Genomic DNA, 12,741 nt, shown 5'->3' with positions numbered 1-12,741 from the left:
CTTTTAATATGTTAGCAGGAGAAATGGTCTAGTCTGAGATAGACAAAACATTCAGTTGTATTTGATGTATCTCATGTAATTTGCTATGAACAAAGAAATGATTTTCATGTGCTTCTTTTAATAAGGATTTTGCTAAATCAGCAACTTAATTTGTGCTTATTATAGACGTAAGTTAAATTAGATAAACTTGACGTTGAGACAGTCTTGAAAGAAAAAAAATCTTTTTTATTAACTGGTTATATTTAATTCGTGTTTAAGAAGAACTGTTTAGATTTATATTGCTTCACTAGTTTATTAAAAGAATTATTCTTTTTTATTATTCTGGTAAAAGAAGAAAGGAAGGTAATATTTAAGGAGATTTTTATACTTGTAGGTAAAAAGATTTGAGCATTTTATTGGGAGGTGGAATTATAATTGATATATTTGTACTGGTGTCTGTTTTTCCCACTCTGTAAAGCCCCCTTTTCCCTCTTTTTATGTATCTTCTGTGCATGCAAGAATGATGAGCTTTTTGAAGTGGTGAGTGTACTTATTTAAAAATTGATATTGTATTAGAATGTGGGACTATAGATATGGATTGCCTATTTGTATTGTAGATAATGATTGTGGATCCATTTGATATCATCCTGATGCCTTTTTGAAAAAGCCTACAAGAAATGGTCTTCAGAGGATGACAGTTGTCATTAGAGAAGGAATGGGAGCATCCATATCTTCTCTTCTAGTGAATAAAAATACTTGAAAGATTGCAGAAATTGAAGACAAGAAAACGTTCTCTTTACAACACAAGCACTTTATTGCAAGAACCAGCATGAGCACTGCCCCTTGAATGGGGCAGAGATTGGACTATTGAAAGTCTTTATGAACTGTGGATTTTTCTATTGATTATATACATATTTATAAATGGTTTATGAAAAATATAGAAAATTGACTATTGGATTATAAATACTGTATTGATATTTCTTAGTAGTTATTCATGGTGATTGATATATTTTGGTTTAACCCACCTGAAGGTAGGCAATTGTACTCCCAGAAAAAATGACTACTTTGGAGGGTAGATTCTATGGCATTATAGGCCTCTGAGCTCTGCCCTCCTCACATCCCACCGTCCCAAGGTGCTCCTCCTGAATCTCTTGGAACTTCCTAACCTGGAGTTGGCAACCCTTCCAGATTGCAAAGATGTCATAGTTCTGCTGTACACTGCAATGATCAGGCCACACCTGGAGTATTGTGTGCAGTTCTGGAGGCCTCAGTTCAAGAAGGATGTGGACAAAATGGAGCAGGTGCAGAGGAGAGTGACAAGGATGATCAGGGGCCTGTAGACCAAGCCCTAAGAGAAAGGCTGAGGAACTTGGAAATGTTCAGACTGGATAAGAGGAGGTTGAGGGGGACATGATTGCTCTCTGTAAGTATTTGAATGGCTGTCACCTAGAGGAGGGCAGGAAACTGTTCCTGTTGGCAGCAGAGGATGGGGGACTTATAATAATGGGTTTAAATTAAGGGTGAGGAGGTATTGACTGGATATTAGGAAAGAAGTTTTTTACAGTAAGAGTTGTTCGACAGTGAAATCAGCTACTGAGGTCCCCCTCACTGACAATCTTTAAGCAGTGGCTAGACAAACACTGGTCAGGGATGCTCTAGGCTGATCTTACATTGAGTAGGGGGTTGGACTAGATGGCCTGTATGACTTCTTCCAACTTTATGATTCCATATGTGATTGCTTGGTTCACATGAATGTCCACATGGATGCATGTGTGAGTCTGAGTGGGATACAAGTCTTTCCTGTGCCAAATTACATCTCTGCTTATCAGCAATTCTTGATGCTGCAGAGAAAGTGGGAAAACTCTCATGATCTTAGGTACAGTTAGAAGCCTCAGTGGGCCACAAACAGCTGAATAGAACTCTTCCATTTTGTAGAGGTTTTCAGTTTAGTTTACCACTTAATCTTGCAGCAAAGCATTAATGTTAGACTGCAGATATTGAGGACAAATTGCTTAGTTTTGCTTTTTCTTGCTTCTTGGCTTTGAAATTGTCCTGATTTTATGGCTTTGCACTTAATAGACTTTTTTGCCACTGAATATTTATGCAATCATAACTGTATTTCATACAATTTGTGCTAAGCATAACTTGTCAGAGTAACTTTCTAGAATGTAGAATACTAATCTTTCACAGGCAGCACCATACAATATCCCACCTGTTCCATTGCTTTGAGATGTCTCATTAAATCCTTTGCTATTAGAGAGCAACTACCTTGTAAATCCCAAGCCAATAATCAATTGGCTAACACCCACTTTATAGTAATTGTTTTGTAATTAAACCATTAACACTTAGAATAGGCCTAATGCTGAAGTTCTTAATCAAATATTTCCTCAAGGCTTCCTGTCAATAAAAAGGCCTGACAGTACACAATGCTTTAACTGTGTAATTAAACTATCTTAGCTATACTGCCCTTATTATCCAGACATATCTATGTCATCTTATTATGATGATATTAAAAAAATCAGGAACATTTGAAAGAAGTCCTGGTTACATCTCACATAAATGAACCAATGCAAACATATTCCTTTGCAATGAAAGCTTAATTACTTCCTCTGTCACCCAGATCAAGTGCTTTCACTTCCTAGAAACTGACAATTCCTATTTACACCTGATTCTTAAGCTAACTCTTGTTAAAGAAAATGCCTTTCCTCTTAATTATTGTCCGTGAGTGAGTTCAGGTATATTCAGGAAGACATAATCAATATGAACTCTCTGAAGCTCTGTCTCAGGCTCATGTACCTTTCTGTGCAGCCGACCTTTGAGGATAGAATCCATTTTGGAAGCCAAAGTGAAATCTCCTTGCATAACGTATTTTATAAAAAGTGATGTGTATTTTCTTTAAATGTCTAGAAGCAGACTGAGAAATGGCTTCTTTCTTTCTTTCTTTCTTTCTTTCTTTCTTTCTTTCTTTCTTTCTTTCTTTCTTTCTTTCTTTCTTTCTTTCTTTCTTTCTTTCTTTCTTTCTTTCTTTCTTTCTTTCTTTCTTTCTTTCTTTCTTTCTTTCTTCCTTCCTTTCTTCCTTCCTTCCTTCCTTCCTTCCTTCCTTCCTTCCTTCCTTCCCTTGGTCGTGTTTAACATCTATGTCATCGGTCCAGTTTATAAGACTTTTTTTTATACACACATTCTGTTGTGTTGAAAAAAGAAGCTTCTTTGTTACTTAGGGTTGCCAGCGGCTAGGGATGGGTGGGTACAGTTGCCATATCCAGGTTGGGAAACTCCTGGAAATTTGGTGATGGAGCCTGGGAAGGACAGGGAACTCAGTGGAGTACAATGCCATAGAGTCCACACTCCAATGTACCCATTTTCTCCAGGGGAACTGATCTCTGGAGATGAGCTATAATTCTGGGTGATCCCAGGGTCCTACCTGATACCCCTGCACTTCACATGTAGAGAATCAACCCACATTAGACTCAAAACTGAAATCAGATTCTGGAGAATATTGTAAAATTTGTTCAGTTGCACAGTTGAGTCCGACACTTCGTGACCCCATGGACATACACACACACACACAAACACACACACACATATATACACACATACATACATATATATATATATATATACACACACACACATATACATATACACACACACACATATATATACCCGTATTTTTCGCTCCATAAGACGCACCTGAGCATAAGACGCACCTAGTTTTTAGAGCCGTTTGTGTGAATTTAGAGGCATTTGTGTGATTTTTTTGCAGTATTCGCTCCTTAAGACGCACACACTTTTCCCTCCACTTTTTTTGGGGGGAAAAGTGAGTCTTATGGTGCAAAAAATACTCTCTCTGTGGACAGTTGGATATGGACTTTGCAAGAAAATCTGATATGTGATATTAGAAGGCTAAGTGAGATTCTTTTTTCTTTTTTGGGACTATAATAAGTTGTCTTGTCTAAAATAATACGAACATAAAAGCTAAAGGACCAAAAAGTTTTTGAAAAGAATTTTATGTAAATATAGTTAACCTAGATCAATTTTTAAGAAGGCAGACAGCATAATTATTTGGTAAATTGGCGAACTTGTCTTTAACAGAAAACAATATTAGCTTTTTATGTTGCTATCGATATGGGTAATCCTATAAGTTAGTCTATAATTTTTAAGAAAGTAGACATCATAATTATTTTGTAAATTAGTAGATCTCCTAATATGTTTGTTTGAAGAAATGTCTATAATAAGATAGATAAATTATTGTGTTCTATTTCTAGCCTGTAAAGTATAAAGATATTGGTCTCAGACTGTATTAAGGAGAGAGAAGGTGCATTTTAGTTATAAATCAGGAGATAGATTTCTTTTTAGTAAGAAGGGTCTCTTGAAATGTCTCTAACTTTGTGGATACTTGGGTATAGAACTCTAAATAAGAACAGGTATGTGACTTTTATTTTTGGGTTATATTAAGTTGTTTTTTATAGACCAATAGGGATATAAGAGTTGGATTAATTGTTAAAAAGGCAGACAGCACAGTTATTTTGTAATCCGGCAGATTTGCTTTTAATACGCTTCCCAGGAGAAACTGTTTATATTAAGATAGACAAAATACTATGTTGTATTTTCTTTTTAGCTTCTTAAGAATAAAGATATGAATTTTATGTGTTTATGTTAATGAGGATATTGTTAAACTAACAAACTAGTTTGTGTTTTCAACATGGTTAAGCTAAATCAGCCAGCTCCGTGTTGAGATTGCTCTGACTTTTTTATACTTATTTGTGTTCAAGAAGAATTGTTTAGACTTGTATTGCAAGTAATAGTTTAGTAAAAATGTTTTATAATGAAAGATAAAGATGGTAAAATACATGAAGAACTCTATACTTGCTGATAGAACGAATTGGGTATTTTATTTGGAGGTAGAATTATAACTGATATATTTGTACTTTTCTCTTTTTCTGCTTTTCCCATCTTGTATATGCCCTTCCCCCCTTTTATGTATCTATGCTTATGCTTCTTCTTTTTGTAGGTAAAATCTATACAAATTATAAAAATCATAAACATATAGTTTCTTTAAATGAAACTAAGTCCTCAGGGTCAGATGAATTACATCCAAGGGTTCTAAAAGAGCTTGCGGATGTAATTTCTGAGCCTCTGGCTATTATTTTTCAGGGTGGTAAGAACCAGAGAGGATTGTGAGGCACTCCAAAGGGATCTGTTGAGGCTGGGTGAGTGGGCATCAATGTGGCAGATGAGGTTCAATGTGGCCAAGTGCAAAGTAATGCACATTGGGGCCAAAAATCCCAGCTACAAATACAAGTTGATGGGGTGTGAACTGGCAGAGACTAACCAAGAGAGAAATCTGGGGGTCGTGGTAGATAACTCACTAAAAATGTCAAGACAGTGTGCGATTGCAATAAAAAAGGCCAACTCCATGCTGGGAATTATTAGGAAGGGAACTGAAAACAAATCAGCCAGTATTATAATGCCCTGTATAAATCGATGGTGCAGTCTCATTTGGAATACTGTGTACAATTCTGGTTACTGCACCTCGAAAAGGAGATTATAACCTTGGAAAAAGTGCAGAAAAGGGCAAGTAGGATGATTAAAGGTTTGAAATACTTTCCCTATGAAGAAAGGTTAAAACGCTTGGGGCTCTTTGACTGCGGGGTGAGATGATAGAGGTTTATAAGATTATGCGTGGGATGGAGAAAGTAGAGAAAGAAGTATTTTTCTCCCTTTCTCACAGTACAAGAACTTGTGGGCATTCAATGAAATTGCTGAGCAGTAGGGTTAGAATGGATAAAAGGAAGTACTTCTTCACCCAAAGGGTGATTAGCATGTGGAATTCACTGCCACAGGAGGTGGTGGCAGCTACAAGCATATCCAGCTTCAAGAGGGGTTTGGATAAAAATATGGAGCAGAGGTCCATCAGTGGCTATTAGCCACAGCATATTGTTGGAACTGTCTGGGGCAGTGATACTCTGTATTCTTGGTGCTTGGGGGGGCAAGTGGAAGGGCTTCTAGGCCCACTTATGAACCTCCTTTCTCTTTTGGCCACTGTGTGAAACAGAGTGTTGGACTGGATGGGCCATTGGCTTGATCCAACATGGCTTCTCTTATGTTCTTATTTTTGAGATTTCTTGGAGAACAGGAGAGATGCTGAAAGACTGGAGGTGGGTGAATGTTGTCTCCATCTTCAAGAAGGGGAAAAAAGACGATCCGTGTAACTACTGACCCATCAGCTTGATGTCTATATGTGGAACAGTTTTAGAACAAATAATCAAACAGTCGGTCTTGGAACATTTAGAAAAAATGGATGTGATTACTAAGAGCCAGCATGGGTTTCTCAAGAACAAGTCATGTCAGACTAACTTGATCTCTTTTTTTGAGAAAGTGACTATCTTGCTGGATCAGGGGAATGCTGTAGACATCGTTTATCTTGATTCCGGTAGGGCTTTTGATAAGGTTCCACATGCTATCCTTGTTGACAAGTTGGTAAAATGTGGTTTGGATCCTGTTACCATTAGGTGGATCTTTAACTGGTTGACAGATCGCACCCAAAGAGTGTTTGTGAATGGTTCCTCATCCTCTTGGAGAGGAGTGACAAATGGAGTGCCTCAAGGATCTGACCTGGGACCTGGTTTGTTCAACATTTTTATCAATGATTTGGATGAAGGAATAGAGGGAATATTTATTAAATTTGCAGATGATACTAAATTGGGAGGGGTTGCAAACACAGTAGAAGACAGAAATAGGATACAGGATGACTTTGACAGACTGGAAAACTGGGCTAAAACCAATAAAATGAATTTTAACAGGGATAAATTTAAAGTTCTACATTTAGGTAGGAAAAATCCAATGCATAGTTATAGGATGGGGGAGACTTGTCTTAGCAGTAGTATGTGCGAAAAGGATCTAGGGGTCTTAGTGGATCATACGCTGAACATGAGTCAACAGTGTGATGCGGTGGCTAAAAAGGCAAATGCAATTTTGGGCTGTATCAACAGAAGTATCGTGTCCAGATCACGTGAAGTGATGGTATCGCTTTACTCTGCTCTGGTAAGACCTCACCTGGAGTATTGTGTTCAGTTTTGGGCAGCACATTTTAAGAAGGGTATAGACAACCTGGAACGGGTCCAAAGGAGGGTGACGAAGATAGTGAGGGGTCTGGAGTCCAAGTCCTATGAGGAAAGGTTGAAGGAGCTGGGGATGTTTAGCCTGGAGAGGAGGCGGCTGAGAGGTGAAATGATCACCATCTTCAAGTTCTTGAAGGGCTGTCATATAGAGGATGGTGTGGAATTGTTTTCTGTGGCCCCAGAAGGTAGGACTAGAACCAATGGGTTGGAATTAAATCAAAAAAGTTTCCGGCTCAACATTAGGAAGAACTTCCTGGCCGTTAGAGCAATTCCTCAGTGGAACAGGCTTCCTTAGGAGGTGGTGGGCTCTCCTTCCTTTGAGGTTTTTAAACAGAGGCTAGATGGCCATCTGACAGTGATGAAGATCCTGTGAATTTAGGGGGAGATGCTTGTGAGTTTCCTGCATTGTACAGAGGGGGTTGGACTAGATGACCCTGGAGGTCCCTTCCAACTCTATAATTCTATGAAAATAAAAAGTGCTAGCTTTTACACCTTTATTTTATCTTGAGACCATGCAAGGAAGGCAAGCAAGTATCTTGAGACTATGCAGGGAAAGCAAACAGGTTCCATTTTGTCTTACCATTCAACTTTGCCCTCTGCTCCCAGGCATCTACAGTCTGTGCAACACTGTCAATACTGGAAAATAGTCTTTTCCCCTGAGAGTGCTCAGTAACTTCTGACCTTTCCAATGAGCTACAACACTCCTCCCTAAAGTTCCTTATTTAATAGTAGGAGCACTTACCAAATTACAGATTTGATGTTCAAGCCGCTCATCAGAGATACCTGTCTTACTACAAAAGAAAATATAGATGATTACAAAAACACCACTTTTAAACAAAGAAGTTGCTTGTAAAAATCAATGGAAAACCTGAATCATGTTGCAGTAGTCCTTTTCCTCCACTAAGGGGAACTGTTTCTCACACTTTTAAGTCAGTCTTCTGCTTCCTTCTCTGAATGTTGCATAAAATGTATGCTGCAGAAGCTTCTCTGGCACTGCAATACTGGAAGTAAATTCCACAATATGAAATGAAACCTACACCCCTGTAAGTGTGCTTAGCATGCAGTTTTCAGCTTGCAATGCTTCTGAAAAACCCTTTAATAAATTCATTATGCTTCTCTTCCCAATCTTCCCCAATTTTGTTTGTATTGCTGGTTTTGACACATGGCTGCTAGAGGAGTCCTAATGCCTTATGCTGCTTCTGTCATCTCTGCAAGTGTAGTTGATTGTGTGGTTAGAGGACTGTTCCAGTGTAGGCAGGGATGTGGCCAGAAAATGTTAGGTGACTGAGCCTTGGGAAATCCTATGGGGCAGAGGAGCGGCAGAAGAGAGAGAGAGAGAGAATGAATGAATGAATGAATGAATGAATGAATGAATGAATGGCTCCCCTGCCCACAGCTCTTGTGACTACTGGCTTCCTTGTCTACATGAGTGGAGGGGGAGTAATCTCTGACTCTCTTCTCTTTTGCATTTTACAATACTATTTTATTATTTTGCAACTGTATTTGATTTTGCATTAAAAACCTATTTATTTCCTGCCTGGAAAAAAGAAAATGAGACTGAATCTAGGGGTATGCATTCGGTTTGGCCGAACCGAATCAACCACCGAATCACCCCTGATTCAGCTGTATATGGAATGGTATACAGCCGAATCCAATTGGGGCCCATTATGCGGGAGCCGAGTATACAGAATTCAATGAAAAAGGCGGGAAAGCGGCTTCTGCAGCCTCAGGGGAGCTGCTTGCCTCCTTTCCCGTCTTTGGTAGCCTTTTCCCGCCTCTCCCATAGCCTCCCTGGGATCAGGGAGGGGGGGAGGGGGAAGAGGAGCCCCAGCAGCCAATCCAAAGCATGCATTTGCAAAATGCATTGCAAATGCATGCTTTGCAGGGCTGTTGTGTAGCTGATCCCCCAGCAATCAGCAACATTGTTGTTCTTTTGATCTTTTGCTTACTTGGGTATCCAAGTAAGCAATGTTGTCTGACCAATCACAGAGCAGTGCTATTTTTTGAAACTGCTCTCTGTAGGGCCAGAGAACCTTTTTAAGGAGTCTGCCTGGCTGGACTCCTCCACTGCTGATGTGTTGGTGTGTGAGAGAGATTGTGCTGTGCTGGCCCTTGGCCTCAGCTGCTGCTGCTCTCTCTCAGCCTTACCAGACTTGCCTGGAGTAGAGTAGACGTCTAAGGTAAGACAGTCTTGGGGTTTTTATTTTAGTTGGTAAAAGGACTTTTTAAGACTCAGAGTCCCTTTACTTATCCAGATTTGGGTGGTGGGTATCTTATTTGGGGTTAGGGTTAGAAGGTTCTGCTGGGGGAGGGGGCCTGGGGTGGGGTGGGGGTTTGCCAATTTGCCCATATCTTACTTTAGTGAGAGGACTTTTAAAAGTACAGTGTCCTTTTACTTTTCCTGATTTGGGTGGCTTGGATTTCTTGGGGTTAGGGTGAAAGTTTTTTTGGGGGGAAAGGGTTGGTAAAGTTCCTGTATTGTTAAAAGTTAAGTTTTGTACTGTTTAAAAAGGATTCTGTGTTTGCTTTGTTGCTGCTGTGTTGTGCTGCTGTTGTTCCTCTTTTCTTCTGGTTCTGGTTCTTGGAGGGGGGTGCTGTTTGGCCTAATTTTCATTGTTTAAAAGGCCACTTTTTTAACAGTTGAGTTTGTGTTGGCCTTCTGTTTGGATCTATTCTCTATTGCTGCAGGTTTTGCATCCTCCTGTCCTGTTGTCCCCCTTTTCCTGCTTCTGTTTTTTTTGGGGGGGGGGGGTGTTGTTGACTGATTTGGCCTAAGGTTTCTTATTGGTGAAAAGGCCACTTTTTTAACAGTTGAGTTTCTTGGCCTTCTCCTGTTGTCCCTTTTTCTGGTTCTGTTTTTTTTTTGGGGGGGGGGGGTGTTGTTGACTGATTTGGCCTGAGGTTTCTTATTGGTGAAAAGGCCACTTTTTAAACTGTTGAGTTGCTTGACCTTTTCTGATTGCGCTGTTTTTTTGAGAGGTGGGTGGTGGGTGGGTTAAGAGTTAAGTTTCTTTCTGTCACATTTTGGTTTTTTTTTAATTACCTCTGGTTGGTGTGGGGGTTGGTGAGGGTGTGTGTGGGCTGGGTCACTTTCATGTTTTTATAGAGTTATTTTTGGAGTCTGAGTGCGCTTTCGGTTTGGCTAGGGCCACTAAATAAGCTGCCCCACTAATAAGGGTGTTTTTAGGGATTGTGTTTTTTGAAATTAAAAAAAAATTAATATAGTTTAGGGCTTTATCTCCTTTCAAAATTCAAGTAGGCCAGATAGGGGTAATTTAAAAAGATTTTAGTTTTCTCATAAAAGGCAGCGTGACTACTAGGCCACATTAGGCTGCCTTTTAAAGAGACTAGGGTTGCAGTGCATCTTGCTTTCAGCCACTGAAAGCTGGTGCATCCTTAGATTTCCATAGGGTAAACCACAGCTTCTCTCAAGTTATAGGGGACACCTGATTTCTAGTTTGCAAGGAAATCAGGTTTGTCCCAGGATCTAGTTAGAAGAAGTTTAACTAGGAGGATATAACAAGGATTGCCTTCATCTCAAGGTAGCCTTTTAAAAACTGTAGCCAGGTAGAGGCAGGATCACCTAGTCTCCTAAACTTTACCAGACTACTACTACCCCAACCCAAAGAGAGACAGGTTAGGGACCAAAACAAACAAACAAACAAACAAGTTTTGATGGGAGGGTTCTTAAAAAGAAGTCAGGGCACCTGTTGGTTCAGGGTACAGTGCAGTGAGTTAGGTTTGTAAAAAAACCCACTCTCAGTTCAGGTTGTGTGAGACTGGCCAAGGGTGACATGAATGACAGGCAGTAGAAGAGGGGCCCTGGGGGCAAGGCCAAGGAGAAGACTAGAGAGGTGGAGGGGAGGGGGAGGACCCAGGTCTCCCCCCCACACACACACCTGTTCGTGGGGCCACTCCACAGCCGCCTTCCAGCACTCCAACCTCTGGCCAGAGTGTGATGAAGAAGAAGGCCCGCCGTGGACCCTTCATCGAGGCTGCTGTTGGGGTGCCCTCATCAGAGGTGCCAGTAGGTGCTGGCACTGAGCAGGGGTCTGCTGCTCAGTCAGTGTCTCCTCCAGCTGATGTCGCTCAGCCTCAGCAGCTGGAGGAGAGGCAGCAAGAGCAGCCTTACTTGGAGATGAGCTTTGGGGACAGTTTTCTGTCCAAAACGATCACCCCAAGGAGGGTGCAGAGTGTCGTGCAGGAGCTGGAGGAGAAACTGGTTGAGGAGGACCAGCCCCCTTCTTCAGTTTCTTCAGTTTCTTCAGGCATCAGCAGTCCTTCAGGGGATGACCAGGAGTGGGGGCCACATGGGGTGGAGGGGGAAGAGATGGAGACAGACGAGGTGCCTCCATCTCCGCCCACTTCCCCCCAGCAGCCAGTCCCTCCTGCCACCCCGAGACACGATGTGTCTGCCCTGAGCACCTCAAAGGAGGTGGCTCTGGACACCCAAGCTGCCAGTCAGTTTGGGCATCCGTTCACCTCCGAAGCCTGGAAGCATTTCCAACTTATGGAGCATCCACGCTATGCTCAGTGACAGTTGTGCAGGGCCCGGATCAGTCGTGGGTGGGACCCTGCCCACCTGACTCTGAGGGGGGATGCGGAATCACCTGTGGAAGCACCACCCGGGGGTGCTTCTTAAGGGGGAGAAGCAGGCTGGTGCTGTGGTGCCCAAGCGGCCAACACCACCCAGCCAGGAGGTCCATCCCATCGCGACTACCTCCTCTCTCCAGGAGCATTTCGTGGGAGTACAGGGATGCCAGGCATCTCTGCCTGAGATGTTTGGTGGGGGACGCACCTGTGTGCCAAGAGGGGGTATCAGGTATGGCAGGAGGGTGATCGCCTGGAACCTTGCCAGGTCGATTGCCCATGGGCTTCCATTTTCAGTGATCAAGAATTCTGGGGTGCTAGGGTTGCTCGAGTACCTGGTGCCCTGGTACAAAGTTCCTGCGAGAACCACCATTAGTAGGACCATTTTGCCAGCTGTTTTCAGGGCGACCAGATCTGTGGTGAAGGAGCATTTGTCCCGGGGGGACTGTTCATTTCACCTCAGATATCTGGAGCTCCGAACATGCGTTCGACATGCGTTCGAGGGGCATCTCTCCCTGACTGCGCATTGGTGGCACCCCCAGAGAGCTGGGGCAGTGCAGTTTGGGGGTGGCAGCAGTAGCGGCAGGTAGGGTAAGGGCCGCCAGGCCAGCTATCGCTGGGCCTTGCTGCACGCCAAAGCAGTTGATGCGGATGCTGTCCTTGGCACGCCTGAACATTCTGGACACAGCAGTACTGAGGGGCCGTTTCCACAAGATCCCGTTAGAAGACAGGATCTGTCCGTGCGGCCTGGAGGAGGTCGATACGGTTTCCCACCTTATTCTGAACTGTCTTTTCCATACAGAGGCAAGGTACAGACTTTTGCGGAACCATCTAATGCTAGCTGAATCTTTAAATCAGGCCCAAACCATTTACTTCCTCTTAGGGGATGGGAGTGATCAACTTTCTTTGGATCTTGCTAAGTTTCTATATGTTACCGACCTTGACAGGAAGAAATTTAATGCTGTCTGTATTTGAAAGAAGATGCTTTTAGTTAAGTGTTGCCTACGTCAGCTAATTTTATTACCACTTTGATGGATGTACAAGTTTTATA

The sequence above is a fragment of the Heteronotia binoei genome, unplaced genomic scaffold, assembly GCF_032191835.1.
Source record: "Heteronotia binoei isolate CCM8104 ecotype False Entrance Well unplaced genomic scaffold, APGP_CSIRO_Hbin_v1 ptg000314l, whole genome shotgun sequence".
NCBI classification, from domain to species: Eukaryota; Metazoa; Chordata; class Lepidosauria; order Squamata; family Gekkonidae; genus Heteronotia; species Heteronotia binoei.
This window is presented reverse-complemented; position numbering follows the sequence as displayed.